This window comes from Sorex fumeus, unplaced genomic scaffold (genome assembly GCF_029834395.1).
Source record: "Sorex fumeus unplaced genomic scaffold, SorFum_2.1 ptg000022l, whole genome shotgun sequence".
Classification (NCBI taxonomy): Eukaryota; Metazoa; Chordata; class Mammalia; order Eulipotyphla; family Soricidae; genus Sorex; species Sorex fumeus.
In genome coordinates, this window is record NW_026606079.1 from 2,669,613 (window position 1) to 2,683,086 (window position 13,474).

Genomic DNA, 13,474 nt, shown 5'->3' on the forward strand with positions numbered 1-13,474 from the left:
CGGGGGCTGGGTGCCGTGACACCCCTTCTTCTCACCCCTGTGGGCCGCACTGGGTCCCCTGCCCTCTCTCTGCCATCAGGAGTCCTCCCCTGCACAAGTGGCCCCAGGACAGTCCAGCTCCTTTTACCTAACAGACAGGGACACTGAGGCCCGGGGCACGTAGCTGGCCAAGGACAGAGCCAGGTGGAGCAGCGAGGGCAAGGTGCCCCCAGCCAGGCCCTAAACCAGGTCCCAGGCTTGATCCCAGGAGAGGCCTGGGACCCAGAAGGCCTCAAGGGCTACCCTCACCGGTCAGCTTTCAGTCCGGCACAGGGCAGCCCGGGGACACGGCTGGGTGGCCCCTGGCCAGCCCTGCAGAGCTCTGGTGTCTACAAGTGCCCAGCATTGGCAGGTTGGCGGTGGTGGGTCAGTGGAGGGAGACCAGGCCAGCAGGGGCGAGGAGCAGGCCAGGGAGGGACAGGCCGACGGGGGTGGGCCAGGTGGGGGGGCAGGGCATAGGGGGTGGGCAGGCTGGCGGGGGTGATGACCAGGCCAGTGACTAGGGGGTGCCGACTGGGGGACCATCTGGTGGGGGCCAGGGGAGGACAGGCAGGGGCTTAGGCCAGATGGGGGCCAGGCGAAAGGAGGGAGAGGTCGGTGGTGATGGCCAGGTGGGCGGCAGCGTGGCGGGGCAGTGGTGGTCCGGCCAGTGGCTGCGAAGGCAGGCAGTGGGGGCAGGCTGGTGGGAGGGGGTAGGCTAGGGGGCTAGGCCAGATGGGGGCCACGCTGGAGGGGGGCAGGCCGGTTGTGGGTGGGCCGAGAGGTCACCTGGCAGGCAGGGGGCCGCCCCGGTGGTGTTGTCGTAGTGCTAAGCCCAGCGGTCCCCGCTCACCTGATCTCCAGAGAAGGCCCTGCCGGAGCTCCCGCGACCGAGGCCCGAGCGTTCAGTTCCCAGCCCTGCCTCACAGCCTGCACCACCCTTCAGCCAGGCTGGCCGGGCCGCCCCAACCCCTCCGAGGTGCCGAGCTGCCAGCAGGACAAAGTGTGACCCAGGTCCCGGAGAGATGGGCTAGGGTGTGGCCGCTCCCGGGGCCCCCGTGGGACCAGCTCCCCACGTCTCAGACAGCCCCTCGGACCCTGCCCTGGGCTCACCTCACCTCCCACGCCACTGTTCTGCACTTTGGGTCTAGCCCACCAGGCCCAGTGAAGGTCTCTGTGAGGGTCCCTGTGGACGCCAACCTCATGGGGCCCGCCGGCCCCTTTCTGCGGCGCCTCTCACGTCCTCGGCCAGTCAGGTGGGACAAGGCCTACTCAGAGAACTGGGCCTTTCCAGAGTGGCCACATCCTGGGCAGGGTCCTGGGCCAGGGCCCAGGGGTGTCCTGTTTGCATCCTCGCATTGCTCGCAGAAAAGTGCTCCAGAGCTGGCAGGGGTCCCCTCAGTGAGCTGCCCACTCCCGCACTTTGTCCCTCCCAGGGCAGGAGGCCATCAGGCAGGCTGGAACTCTGCGGCCACACCCCAGGAGCTGGGAACATCTGGTCACGGCCCCAAACTCACCACGGCGCTTCCGGTCTCCTGCATCTGCAGGAGGACCAGGGAGCTGGGGTGTCCGTGCCCGAGACTGGACAGTCAGACAGAAGCAGCGGGACCCGGGTCCGAGAGCGCCAGAGCCCAGCTCGTGCTCTCTGCTGGAGTTTGGGTGTCTGTCAAATTGAGTGGCTGCTGACAGCTGAAATCATTGCTCAGCAGCGCCGACCTGGCCTCACCCCCCGGGGTCCTGTGGACCCTCTGACCCCCCTCGCACTGGTTCAAGTGCCTTCACTGTCTCCCAGAAACACCTTTCCCAGCTCCCCCCAGCATTCCCCATATGGTCATCAAAGTTTAGCCTGGGTGTCGCACTGGGTCTCCCTGTCAACAAAGCCCAGGGGACACTCTGAGGAGGCTTCGTATGGAAGAGGGATGGGGGATGGACAGGTAGGTCAGTGGGTGGGTGAATGGAAAGAAAGATGATGGAGGGAGGGTTGGGTGGGCGAATGAATGGGTGGAAGTGTGGATGGATAGGTGGGTGGATGGATGGAAGGATGGATGGGTGGATGGGTGGGTGGATGGGTGGGTGGGTGGAAGGATGGATGCATGCATGGATGCATGGATGGGTCAATGGGTGGATGGATGGGTGAGTGGATGGGTGGATGGGTGGGTGGATGGGTAGATGGATGGGTGGACAGAGGCCAGTGGATCTCTCTGCTTCCCTGTATTCCCGAGTGCCCTGTCTCCCGGCCAGAGGTTCTCTGGTACAGTTCCTGCTGGAGACACACAGGAGAGGAGGGAACTGCCTCAGTGTCTGCAGGTCTATCCCCTGGGGAAGGACACCACCTCCCCCTGGACGAGTGACCAGGTGGGAGGGAGGCGGAGGCCACACCCGCTGGGGCTCCTGCAGGGGGGAACCAGGACCTCACACCAGCCAGGTCTGTGTTCTGCCCGAGCCACCTCCCGGCCCTGTCCCCGCTACCCCCCGTTGCCTGAGCCCCAGGGATCTGGGCTCTCAAGCCTCTGAGCACTGACTCCTAACACTGGAGGGCGGGAGGCAGTCAGGAAGACCGGCCGCTTTCCCGGCTGCCTCCGCAGCTGGAGATTGCCTGCAGGAGGGCAGGACTCCTCAAGCAGCAACTGGGCCTGGGCCCCTTCCACGAGCCGTGGCCAGTCAGGTCAGTGGCTGAAGGCCAGGCCCCAGGAGGCGGTGCTGCCCAGGCCTCTGATGCGGGCTTCACCTGGGTCACCCACAGGGTCTCAGGAGGCTCAGGGCTGCACCCGGGGGTGTTCAGGGGACCATGATTCTGGGGTCCAGCTGGGTTGACTTTGCAGAAGGCCTTAACCCTGCCCCATCTCTCCGGCCCCTCTAAGACTATTTATATTCTATTTGGGGGTGACTTCATTCTTTTATTTATTGGTTTGAGGGCCACATCTGGCAATGCTCCAGGCTTACTCCTGGCTCTGCACCCAAGACTCACTCCTGGAAGTGTTCAGGGGACCCTATGGGATGCGGGGATGGAACCCGGCTTGGCCATGTGCAAAGTAAACGCCCTCCCCACTGTCCTGTCGCTCTGGCCCCTGGGGTGGCTTTATTCTTAGTTTATAATCTTGGTTTGGGGCCATACCTGGCCGCTCCCAGCTCACCCTTGGCGTGTGCTCAGGCATCACTGCTGGCAGTGCTCAGGAGACTGCATGTGGCGACTCCTGATGACATTTTTCCCACACCCCTGCCAGATCTCTACCAGGAGGGACGTCGGCCCGGCAGCAGGAACCAGGGCCCGAGTGTTCCTCCAGTGAGCAGGTGTGGCAGTGCCTGTGAGGGGACCCAGGAGGGCAGTCCTGGGAGTGTGGCCTGTCCAAGGGCTGAGCTGGGGCTGGACAGACACCCCAAAGTGTCTTGTCTGATCCCACTGGCCGGCCATGTCCAGGGCAAGCGAATCCACCAAGAAAGGGAGAAATAGGGGGATGCTTGAGGGTGGGGTGATTGGGGAAGCTGGGGAGGGTGGTGGAGTTCGAAAGTGGGGACCATTGTCCACCCACACGCAGCACACTGTGTTTGGGGGCTGTCCCAGCCCTGCCCGAGGGGAGGGTCTGTGGCTACAGTGAGTTACGGGGTGAGCGGGAGGCAGGACCTAGCACCTCTGGCCCTCGGCCGCCCTGCACACGGGCACGCAGCCCCTGTGGGGACACTCACGCAGGCAGCCGGTTGCTCTGAGGGGGCGCAGCTGCCCATGACTGCTGACAGCACCAGGGCCTGCTCGTGCCCCCACGTTACAGATGTGCAAACCGCGGCCTAGAGTCCAGTGACTCAAGCCTCTCCGAGAGCTGGTACCAAGGCGAGCACGTCGCAGGCAGGCCGTGTGCCCTTCTGCCTAGGGAGCAGGTGCCCGTGCGCCCTCTGTGGTCCTGAGACCCCCAGCGCCAGCCCTCCTGACCCTCCCTGCTCTGTGCGGGTCCCAGGGGGCAGCAGACATGCCAGAAAGAGACTCAGTCACTTTCTGGGGACTGGCCCCCGCCTTGGGCAGGAACCGGTTCCGTGGGCACTGGCACTGTGCCCCTGCCCCGGTAGAGTTTCTCGGGGTTAACCATTGACGGGCACGCTTGGCTCTGCTTGCAGGCTGGGATTCGGGAGCTGGGTCAGGAACAGCGACCTTGACACATTATCTGCGTAAAACCCCTTTTAGCCGCCACAGCTCACCAGGCCAGGCCAGAGAGCCCCCTAGCCGCAGCGCAGCGGCCTTCGGGGCTCGGGGGCTCCCATGGGAGACTGTGAAGGCCGGCCAGCAAGGAGCCTCGGGCAGGGCTCGCGGCTGCAGAGAGCCCCAGAGCTGGGCCCCCCTGAGGCTGGGCGAGGCGGAGTTTGCTGGGGTTCCTGCTTGGGGGTCCCTGAATGAGGAGCCCTTGGGGTGAGCGGGCTCCCCCTCCTCCTATCCAGGCGGGCCCAGGCAGCAATGCCCAAGCAGAGAGACTCGCAGGGAATGAGGGGGCATTGGGGGTGCGGAGAGAGATCCCCTGTGTACCCCAGCTCGGGCTGGCCAAAAGCCACCATAGGGGCTCCAGGTCATGCCCCTCCCGCCCTCGTGCCCGATCCCACAGCCCTGGCTTTGGAGGCCCCATGGTGCTTCGCTGGCTCGGGGGAGGGGGGGCTGAGTGCAGGACAGGGCCATGGTGCCCCCATGGCCCCCCTGAGACCCTCTGCTTCCTCCTATGCAGCCACCCCTAATTCTACTGATGCTCTCGCTGTTCAGTCGGGCAGGACGGGGTCCAGGAGACCCGTTGTGCCTGCTGGCCTGAGCCGCGCCCCGGCCCCTCCTCAGAGAAACGCAGCCTCCACAGAGCTTCCTGCCGCCTGAGTGCCAGCTGGGGGAGGCCGCTCCCCCTCAAGGCTCAGACGCCCCCAAACTGTGTTGTGTGTGTTCCGGGTCATCATGCCCGCTGGGGGCAGCTGCCTGCGGGGGTCAGCGGCCTGCGGGGGTCCTGGTCTCAGTACCCTGTTGTGAGGCTCCCACCCTGGGGTCCTGGGGGTCGTGCTGGAAGGGCTGCCTGTTCCCCCACCTCCCCCACCCAGCCTTCCTGGGAGGCAGGAAGTGAAGGAGCTTCCACAGGCCCTAGGGGCCCCGAGGCCGGGGCTGGGGTGCGCAGGGGCCCTCGGCCCCTCTCGGGGCACCTGCGCCACAGTCACCCTGACGCTCCCGGAACCATCCAGAGAAGTGACCCAGCCTGCCGGACGGGTCGCCAGCAGCTTGTGGGGGGCGGGGTGGGGGGGCTGCTCCCACCTTCCTCCCAGGCTCAGAGCCGCATTCCTGGCCCCAGGCGGGTGCTCGGTGCAGGTGGCGGGCTGGCGGTGGCCGAGGGGCGGGCGTGGGAGAGGCTTCGATGTCTTCCAGATGTTTGGGGCGCGCCCTGCATTCCTGGCCCTGCCCCGGCCCGGCCCCTGCCGAGCGTTTTGTGTGGGTGCCAGGTGTTCGCACTGGCCTGGGCAGCAGGGGCAGTGGGAGGAGCGGCTGCAGGCCTGGGCGGGTCGGGGACTGCCAACGCCCCCCACGGGCCATGAGTGCCACAGCTGAGGCCGACGGGCAGGGGACGGGCTAGGAGCTGGAGTGTGGGCAGGGGCCTGGCAGAGGGACCGGTCACTCGGCCCTGTGTGCCAGACGCTTCCTGGATGCCACCGAGATGACCCGGCCCCGGCCCAGCCCGAGGGCTTGTCCTCTATAAGCCGTGTGATAATGTGATGCATCTTGGTGCTGACTCGGCCCCCGGCCTCCGTCTCCCTGTTGGTAGAGGGTGGGTAAGTGTCAGGACATGGCCTTGGGAGTCACGTGAGGATGGGCCCAGGGGGGCATGTGGCCAGTGCTACCAGCCAAGAGCCAGGGGACCAGCCAGGGGCTCCAGGGGGAGGAGCACCAGGGACCCCAAGAGGGAGAGCACTGTGAGGCCCCGAGAGGGAGGAGCACTGTGGGGCCTGAGAGGGAGGAGCACTGTGGTGCCCTGAGAGGGAGGAGCCCTGTAGGACCCAGAGAGGGAGGAGCACTCTGGGGCCCTTAGAGGGAGGAGCACTCTGGGTCCCCGAGAGGAGGATCACTGTGAGGCCCTGAGGGAGGAGCACTGTGAGGCCCTGAGAGGGAGAGCACTGTGAGGCCCCCAGGGAGGAGCACCAGGGGCCTGAGAGGGAGGAGCACCTGGAGAAGCAGCAAGCATTGGCCAGGCCTGGCTCCCACAGGCTGCCCCGGTGGCCCTGTGGTCCCCCGTCCCCACCCCAGTTGCTCCAGGCCCCTCTGACTGGCAGCCGCTGTTACCCACAGACTGCAGAACTCACAGGTCCCTGCCCAGAGGGGCCGTCCCAGGCTCCGCACTGGCACCCCCACCCGAAGGCCTCTTGGACAAGGTCGGGCCACCCGGCCCACCCCAGAAGGTGCAGTCTCCCCCCAGGCAAGCTGACCTCGGATCTGTGGGGCACGGGAGACCCCAGCATGAAGACTCTGACCCCTGAGTTCTTCCCAGGCACAACTACGTGGGGGAGGGGGAGAGGGAGGGAGGTGGGGAGGAGTGGGGAGGGAAGGAGGGAAGGAGGGAGGAGGGGAGAGGGAGGATGGCGGAGGGAGGGAGGGAGGGAGGGAGGGAGGAAAGGAGGGAGGGAGGGAGGGAGGGAGGCCTAGGGGTCTGCTCCCAGCCCCTGGGGAAGCATCTCTGGTGTCTGGGCTGAGAGGTGGGACACGGAGCATGACCCAGGGCACGGCAGGGAGTGGACATGGGGGCCAGTGGGACAGGGGTGGGGACAGGAAAGCAGTGCCCAGCAGGGGAGGGGCAGGCAGCCCCGGGACCTCCCTGACCTCGCCCAGGGCCAGCCCTGTAGACGTGCCTGTTTCTGCCTGAGGGAGACAGCGCTGCTGTTCTGCGGGCCCTGCAGGGGTGAGGAGGCAGGGGGCAGTGGGGGGGCGCAGCGGGGGGGGGGGGTGAGGAGAGGGGCACAGGGGCGGGGTTCCCATCCACTCCAGCTGGGCTTATTTGCCGCAGCCCCTGGATCCCCTGCTTCCCGGTCTGGGGACTGCTGGGGCGGGGACAGCACCTAGTGCCCTCTGGCCGTGGCCCCGCCCTGCCTCCAGCTGCTCAGGGTGGGCTGGGCTCTCCCCTACCTGCAGGTGCCCGAGGCCTGGTCTAGGGAGTCCCCGAGGGGGCCTGGGGCGCCTCATCCAGCCCTGTCCTGGGGCCCAGCCCACTCTTTGCCCCACCTGTCCCGAGGAGCACGGGCAACCAAGTCCACGCCCCAGCGCACAGGGAGGAAACTGAGGCACAGGCCGAGGAGGCCCAGATATCTCTGGGCAGCCGTGCTTGCCCTGCGCTGGGCAGGTCTGACCCTGCAAGCCGGGCTTTGGTTGCGGCAGCTGCCGGAGGCGAGTGCCCTGGGGAGGGCTGCCCCGGGAGGCGGGTGCCAGGGAGGCGGGTGCCCTGGGAGGAGGGTGCCCTGGGGAGGGCTGCCCCGGGAGGCGGGTACCCCAGGAGGCGGGTGCCCCGGGGAGGGGTGCCCCGGCAGGCAGGAGGTGGGGTGCCAGAGAGGTGAGGTGTCAGGAGGCAGGAAGTGGTGCCCGGGAGACGCTGCCTGCCCCAGGCTAGACTTCTGGGGGAGAGGCAGAGCCGGGTGCTCGGTGCCGCAGCCCTGGGCCCGGGGCTGAACCCCAGTTCTACTCTCTGCTCCTGGGGTGCCCTCTCTGAGCCTCGGTTCCTCATCAGGAAATTGGGGGTCCTGGCCCCTGAGCTTAGGGGGCGAGTTGTGGGTGGCGGAGCAGAGTGGGGTGCGCCAAGGCCCCAGCCCCGAGGCTGCTCTCCCTGGGGCCCCTGAACCCGGGCAGAGGTCGGCGGTGCCCTGCCGGGGAGCTAATCCGGGAACTTGTTCTCCCAGAGCCGCCTGGGGCCTGCATTCCACGGGCCTGCCGCCTGCCGAGGTGCCAGCCTTCCGGGGCGGAGGCCTGCGGGGATGTGCCCGTGCCCTGCCACACGGAGCGGGCGGGGCGGGGCGGGGCGGGGGTGGGGTCACCCCAGGCTCAGTGCTGGGAGGCGCCACATCTGCTTCTGCTCCGCACACCCGCCCGGCTCTCTTCCCCGTCTGAGCTCCAGGCAGGCCCTTCCCGACACTCTTGAGGGCGCCCCGTGCGGGGTGGGGGGCCCTCGAGTCAGGCCCTGCCCAGGGGACTGGGCAGTAAGGCCTGTACTCTGGGCTGCTGCTCGCCCAGCCCTCTCCTGGGACCCCTCAGTGCCTTGTGAGTAGCCCCCTAAAAACGAGCGCTTCTGGGGTCTGATTCTGTCTGGGGGCCTCGGCCGCTCCAACAAACAGGAAAAAGCTGCGAGGGCCGGATGGTAGCGCAGCGGGGAACGCATCTGTCTTGCAGCAGCCCGGCCGATCCCGCACCCCACATGGTCCGGCACCGCCACCAAGAGCCATTCCTGAGTGCGGAGGAACCCAAGAGCATGGCCGGGCGACCCCCAAGCAGAAACCCAAGTGAATGAAGAAACCATCAGCCAGCCCTGCAGCCTCAGTCCCCACAGTCTCGGCCCTGGGAAGTGGGGACCCCATGCGGCGGGTGTGGGAGCAGGGGAGTGTGAGGGGGGCAGAGGGAGGAGGGGGAAAGGGGTGGGAGGAAATGGGGGTGGGGCAAGCGGGGAGGGGGAAAGGGGGTAGGAAAAAAGAAGGAAGTTGGGGAAAGGACATGGGAGGTGGGAGGAAACGGGTGTGGAAGGAAAGGGGGCGAGGGAGGAAACGGGGTGGGCCCACCGGGTCGGGCGTCCAGCCCACAGCCCTCCCCCCTCCTGCTCTGGGGGGGTGGGTGCAGCCTGAGAGGGGCTGGGGCAGACCCCTCGTGCTGCCCTGAAGTGCCACCTTCCGGCTGCAGGGGGCACAGGGCGGGCGGGGGGGGGGGGGGGGGCTCCTTGGCAGGGGTGAGGCGGGCCAGGCCCTGCTCTCCAGGCTTCTTCTCAGAGGGGAGCCCGGGCCCGGTGAGCTTTGTGGGGGGAGCACTCCAGCCCCACCTTGCTCCATCCCCCTCTGGCTCATCCCGGGACTCTGCAGGGAGTAGAATGGGCAGAACCTGAGACTGGCAGGGAGGAGGCGGGAGGGGAGGGGAGAGGACAGGCAGGGGCAAGGGAGGAGGGGTGGAGGGAGGGGGTCCCCATAGGAGGACAGAGTCTGCAGGCCGCACTGCGGGCCTGCCTCACATGTGTGCTTCTGGGGGGCGTCCTCACCTCTGCCCCTGGGGCTGAAGCACGTCACCCAGGTGGGGCCGCACCAGCGGGTGTGGCTCAGAGGGGGAGTCCCCCTGCACTTGCCTCCCAGGCAGGGAAAGGCCCTGGGGAGGGGGGAGGGGCGGGCTGGCGCGGACCCCACGAGGAGGATCCCCGTTCACCGTCTGCTGCCTTCCAGGAGTGTGGCTGTACCCGGTCTAGGCTTCCCTGGGGCTCCTGAGGGGCCGCCCTGCACCCCCACCCCCACGGGGATTCCCAAGGCGCAGAGCCTGTTGGTCCAGTTCCTGCTCCGGGCGTGGTCTTGGGGCGCCCACAGCCACCGCCCCCGAAACTCGGGCGCCCGGGTCAGGCTTATGAGGTGATGCCCCACGGAGCGTCCACCTGTGGGAGGAAGGCTGGATTCACGCTCCACAGGCGGCCGGGCCAGTGTGAGGCTGGGCAACCCGCCCACAACGCGACGCCAGACTCCAGGGGCCGGACACTGTGCAGGCCTCCTGCCTGCGAGCCCAGCTGGGCTGCTCCTTCAGGATCCGGAAGGGGAGGCTGGAGCCCAAGGCAGGGACAGCAGGGATGGGGGACCAGCAGGGACGGGCAGAAAAGTTGGGGGTCAGGGGAGAGCAGGGACTGGGGACAGCGGGGATGCGGGACAGAGGGACGGGGGAATATCAGAGACGGGGGACAGAAAGGATGGGGGGTAGCAGGGATGGGATGGCAGAACGACCACAGCTTCCATCTCCTGTCCAGGTGGGCGGGCACATGGAGATCCTGGGTGACAGGTGGGTGGAAACGGGTGTGTGGCCCGCGGGCGGGGGGGGTCCCTTGGCTGAGCAGAAGGGAGATGCAAGAAGGGCTGTGAGTGGGTCCTGGGGGGTGTGGGATCAGACCCTGGAGGTTCTTCCAAGAAACTGTCAGCTCCCAAGGTCCTGGTGATGCGGGCGCCCTGCTGGGGATGAGGTGGGGCTCTGGAAGGAGGCGGTGCGGCCAGAAACCAGAGAGCAGGTTCAGAAGGGACGCTGGGGTGCGTGGACCCATAGCCCCTGGCATCCCAGGCAGAAAGGCCTGAAAGAAGGTCACATACACTTGCCCCCCCCCCCACCCAAAGCCGCTCTCGGGAGCAATCTGGGCACTTTCACAGAGTCGCCAACAGAGGGCGCCACTGCAGCGCGCCTCCACAGGCTCCTCCCTGATTCAGGGCCCCCAGACCTCACCAAGGGGACCCCCACAGTCTTGTTCCCCCCACCCACGCTTCCAACTCAGTCCTAGTTAACTGCTTTACATTCATCACTGAACCGAGAAAGGCTGTTTTTTTCATAATAAAAATCCCAGTCTTATTTTATGTATACACCTTAATATTGTAAATGTAATAATGTGTACTACACAATAAACACATTCCAATAAAGTAATTTTATGAGTATGCAGCTAAATTCTTTGATCCCCTCAATTTTTCTATTTTGGAAATATATATATATATATTTTTGCTTTCTGGGTCACACTTGGCAATGCACAGGGATTACTCCTGGCGGTGCTCAGGGAACCACATGGTATTCTGGGAATCGGACCCAGGTTGGCCGCGTGCAAGACAAACGCCCTACCCGCTGTGCTATCGCTCCAGCCCTTGGAAATATTTTTGATTGGAGTTCCATGATTCACAACCCCATTAATGGGGCTTGGTCCCAGCAGTGTGCCCCCCTTCCTTGGGCCCCACGCTAGCCCCCAAGCGCCCACCGCGCAGCCGTGTGGGTCAGTTCCCCTGTGGCCTGGCCTTTGGGCCTCCGTTGCTTCCTTGCAGTTGATCTGTTTCTGAGGTGGGGACCACACCCAGCGATGCTCAGGGCTTACTCTGGCAATGCTTGGAGTGCCATGGGGCGCCGCGGATCAGACCCAGGGGGACGCCGTGTCCAAGGCCAGTGCCCTCCCTGCTGGACTGTCGCACCTGCCCGCAGAGTGGGTTTCTGAGGCCCCGTATTTCTGTGTCACCCTTGCACAGGGCCTGGCTCATCTTCTCTGTGTCGCAGCTGGACAAGCAGAGTCTCGCTTAGGGTCGGCTGAGAGTGACTCTCGGCTTCGGGGACAGCGTCGTTTGGGTGTTTGCAAGTAAAGACAGTAATTAAGCCTGAATCTCTGGTACTCATTTTGTAAATGCATCCTTCTACATGCTACGGGTACTTAAACTTTAGGACCTTTAAAGTATTACTCCTCAAGGAGTAATAATACTCTTGGCTGCCGGGACCACCCTTGTGTGCAGCACCAGGGATCCAACCTGGGGCCTCACGCTTGCCAGGGGCGTCACCTCCTCTGCGTGGTGCCCTATGGAGCCATCACTTTCCCCGATGGTGCCTGGGTCGACTGAGCCGACAGCCGGCCTGGGGCGGAGGTGGGGCGGCTCCAGGTGTTCACTCACGCTGGTGGGACCTCTCTGCATGTCTAGTTTTGTTAAGCATGTTTGGGGAGGCATCCGGTGATACGGTGATCAGACTGTTCCTCCTCATTCCAGTTACAGCACGGCGATCTTCTGGCTTAGTTAGGCAAATGAAACTTTACTTTTGCACCGTGAACCCACACACCCTAGGACAGCTATCACTTCAGCGTTAGCGTTAAAATTCATTCATTCATTCATCATCCTGTTATTCGTCGATTGCCTCGAGCAGGCCCCAGTAACGTCTCTTTCATCCTAGCCCTGAGATTATATTCAAGGCTCTTTAGGAGAATGAGACCCGTCATTGTTACTGGTATTTGGCATATTTGGTGCGCCACGGGGAGTTTGCCAGACTCTGCCCTGTGGGCAGGCTATATGCGATTGCCTGCAAGTTTGTCCAGAGTAGGAATGAGATAATAAGATATAAAAAGATGTCCTGATAAGATGTCAGCGTTAAAATGTGTATCACAAAAAGCGTACCAGGGCCCAGGGCCAGAGCTGGGCAGGAGGGTGCTGCCTTGTGCTGGAAACCATGGTTCGGGCCCAGAAGGCCCCTCGGAAAGCACCCTGCGTGCACGTGACAGCGCTCACCTGTCCCGTCCCCAGGGAGTGCCTGAGTCAGTTGGGGGCCTCCCAGACCAGCAGGCTCTCCTCCCGGAACCCCTCAAACGTCCCCAGCGCCAGCAGAGGGACACCCAGGCCCAGTCCAGCTGTCCTTTCCGAATGCGAATGAGTTCAGCTGGACGCCATGGAGCACCTTCTTTTGACACCCTGGGGTTGTAGCTTCTTGACTTCCCGCCGCAGTCAGGGTGAAGCCATCCGGGAGCAGCTGGAGAGATCTGCATGCTAGCGAGATTTATGTACAGTTCGTCTTCTTCGATTTTGTTCACTGTGGGGTTTGGGCCACACCCAGCCACGCTCAGGAGTCACTGCTGGGGATGCCGGGGCCGAACCGGGCCAGCCCTACCCACTGCCCCCTCCGGCCCCACTCAGCTCCCGCTTGCATTGGGCCACTGCGCTCCCTGCTCTCCTTCGGGCTCAGCGTCTGATGGCTCTAGTGTTTCCTTCCTTGAACCCGAGTCTGTCCCCGATGCGGGCTACTGCCCGAGCAGAAGCGCAGCCGTGGGTGACACTGGGCCCAACTGGCCTCCTGTCCCCACGCAGACTGATGGTCACACTCAGACCTGTGAGAGCTTTGGACGTGCAGGCCCGAGGCTCCTCGTACCTCTGCCTGACAGCAGTGTGTGGAGGTGACGCGTTGTCACTGAACGTAGCAGGGCTGTCGGGCCGGGCGGGAGAGTCAGGTATGTGGGGCCCCCCTCCCCACTGCACAGACCGAAAGGGCAGCAGTGTCGGAGGGGGATGTCACCTTGATGAGCAGCCCGTGCCTGGTGAGTTAGTGATTTAGTGTGCTCGCCTCCAGGTCAAACTTAGTGAAACTCCCTGGACACGGCACGGGGAAGCCACAGGGATGGGGACAAACTGGGGGGCTGTGTGCCCGGGTCTGCCAGAGCTGTGCCCTCGGCCCTAGTCCTGGCCACTCCCAGAGGGCCTGTCCGGGCACACATGAATGCGGTGCCTGGCCTAGCGGTGCTGGGAGGGGTGGGTGGGGGCATCTAAGCCGCTGACCGTGCTGGCTTTGGGTCATGCCACACAACCCCCTGGGGCTTGGCTCCTCCAGTGCCCGACACATTGAGACGCTGTTTAAAGCCGGTTGCCCAGGTGCCAGGACATGTCCTCCATCCCCTCAGGGACTCCGGGAACTGGCTCTGCAGAAGGGGCACAGCACGGGGACCCAAGTGGCTGCTGCCAGGAC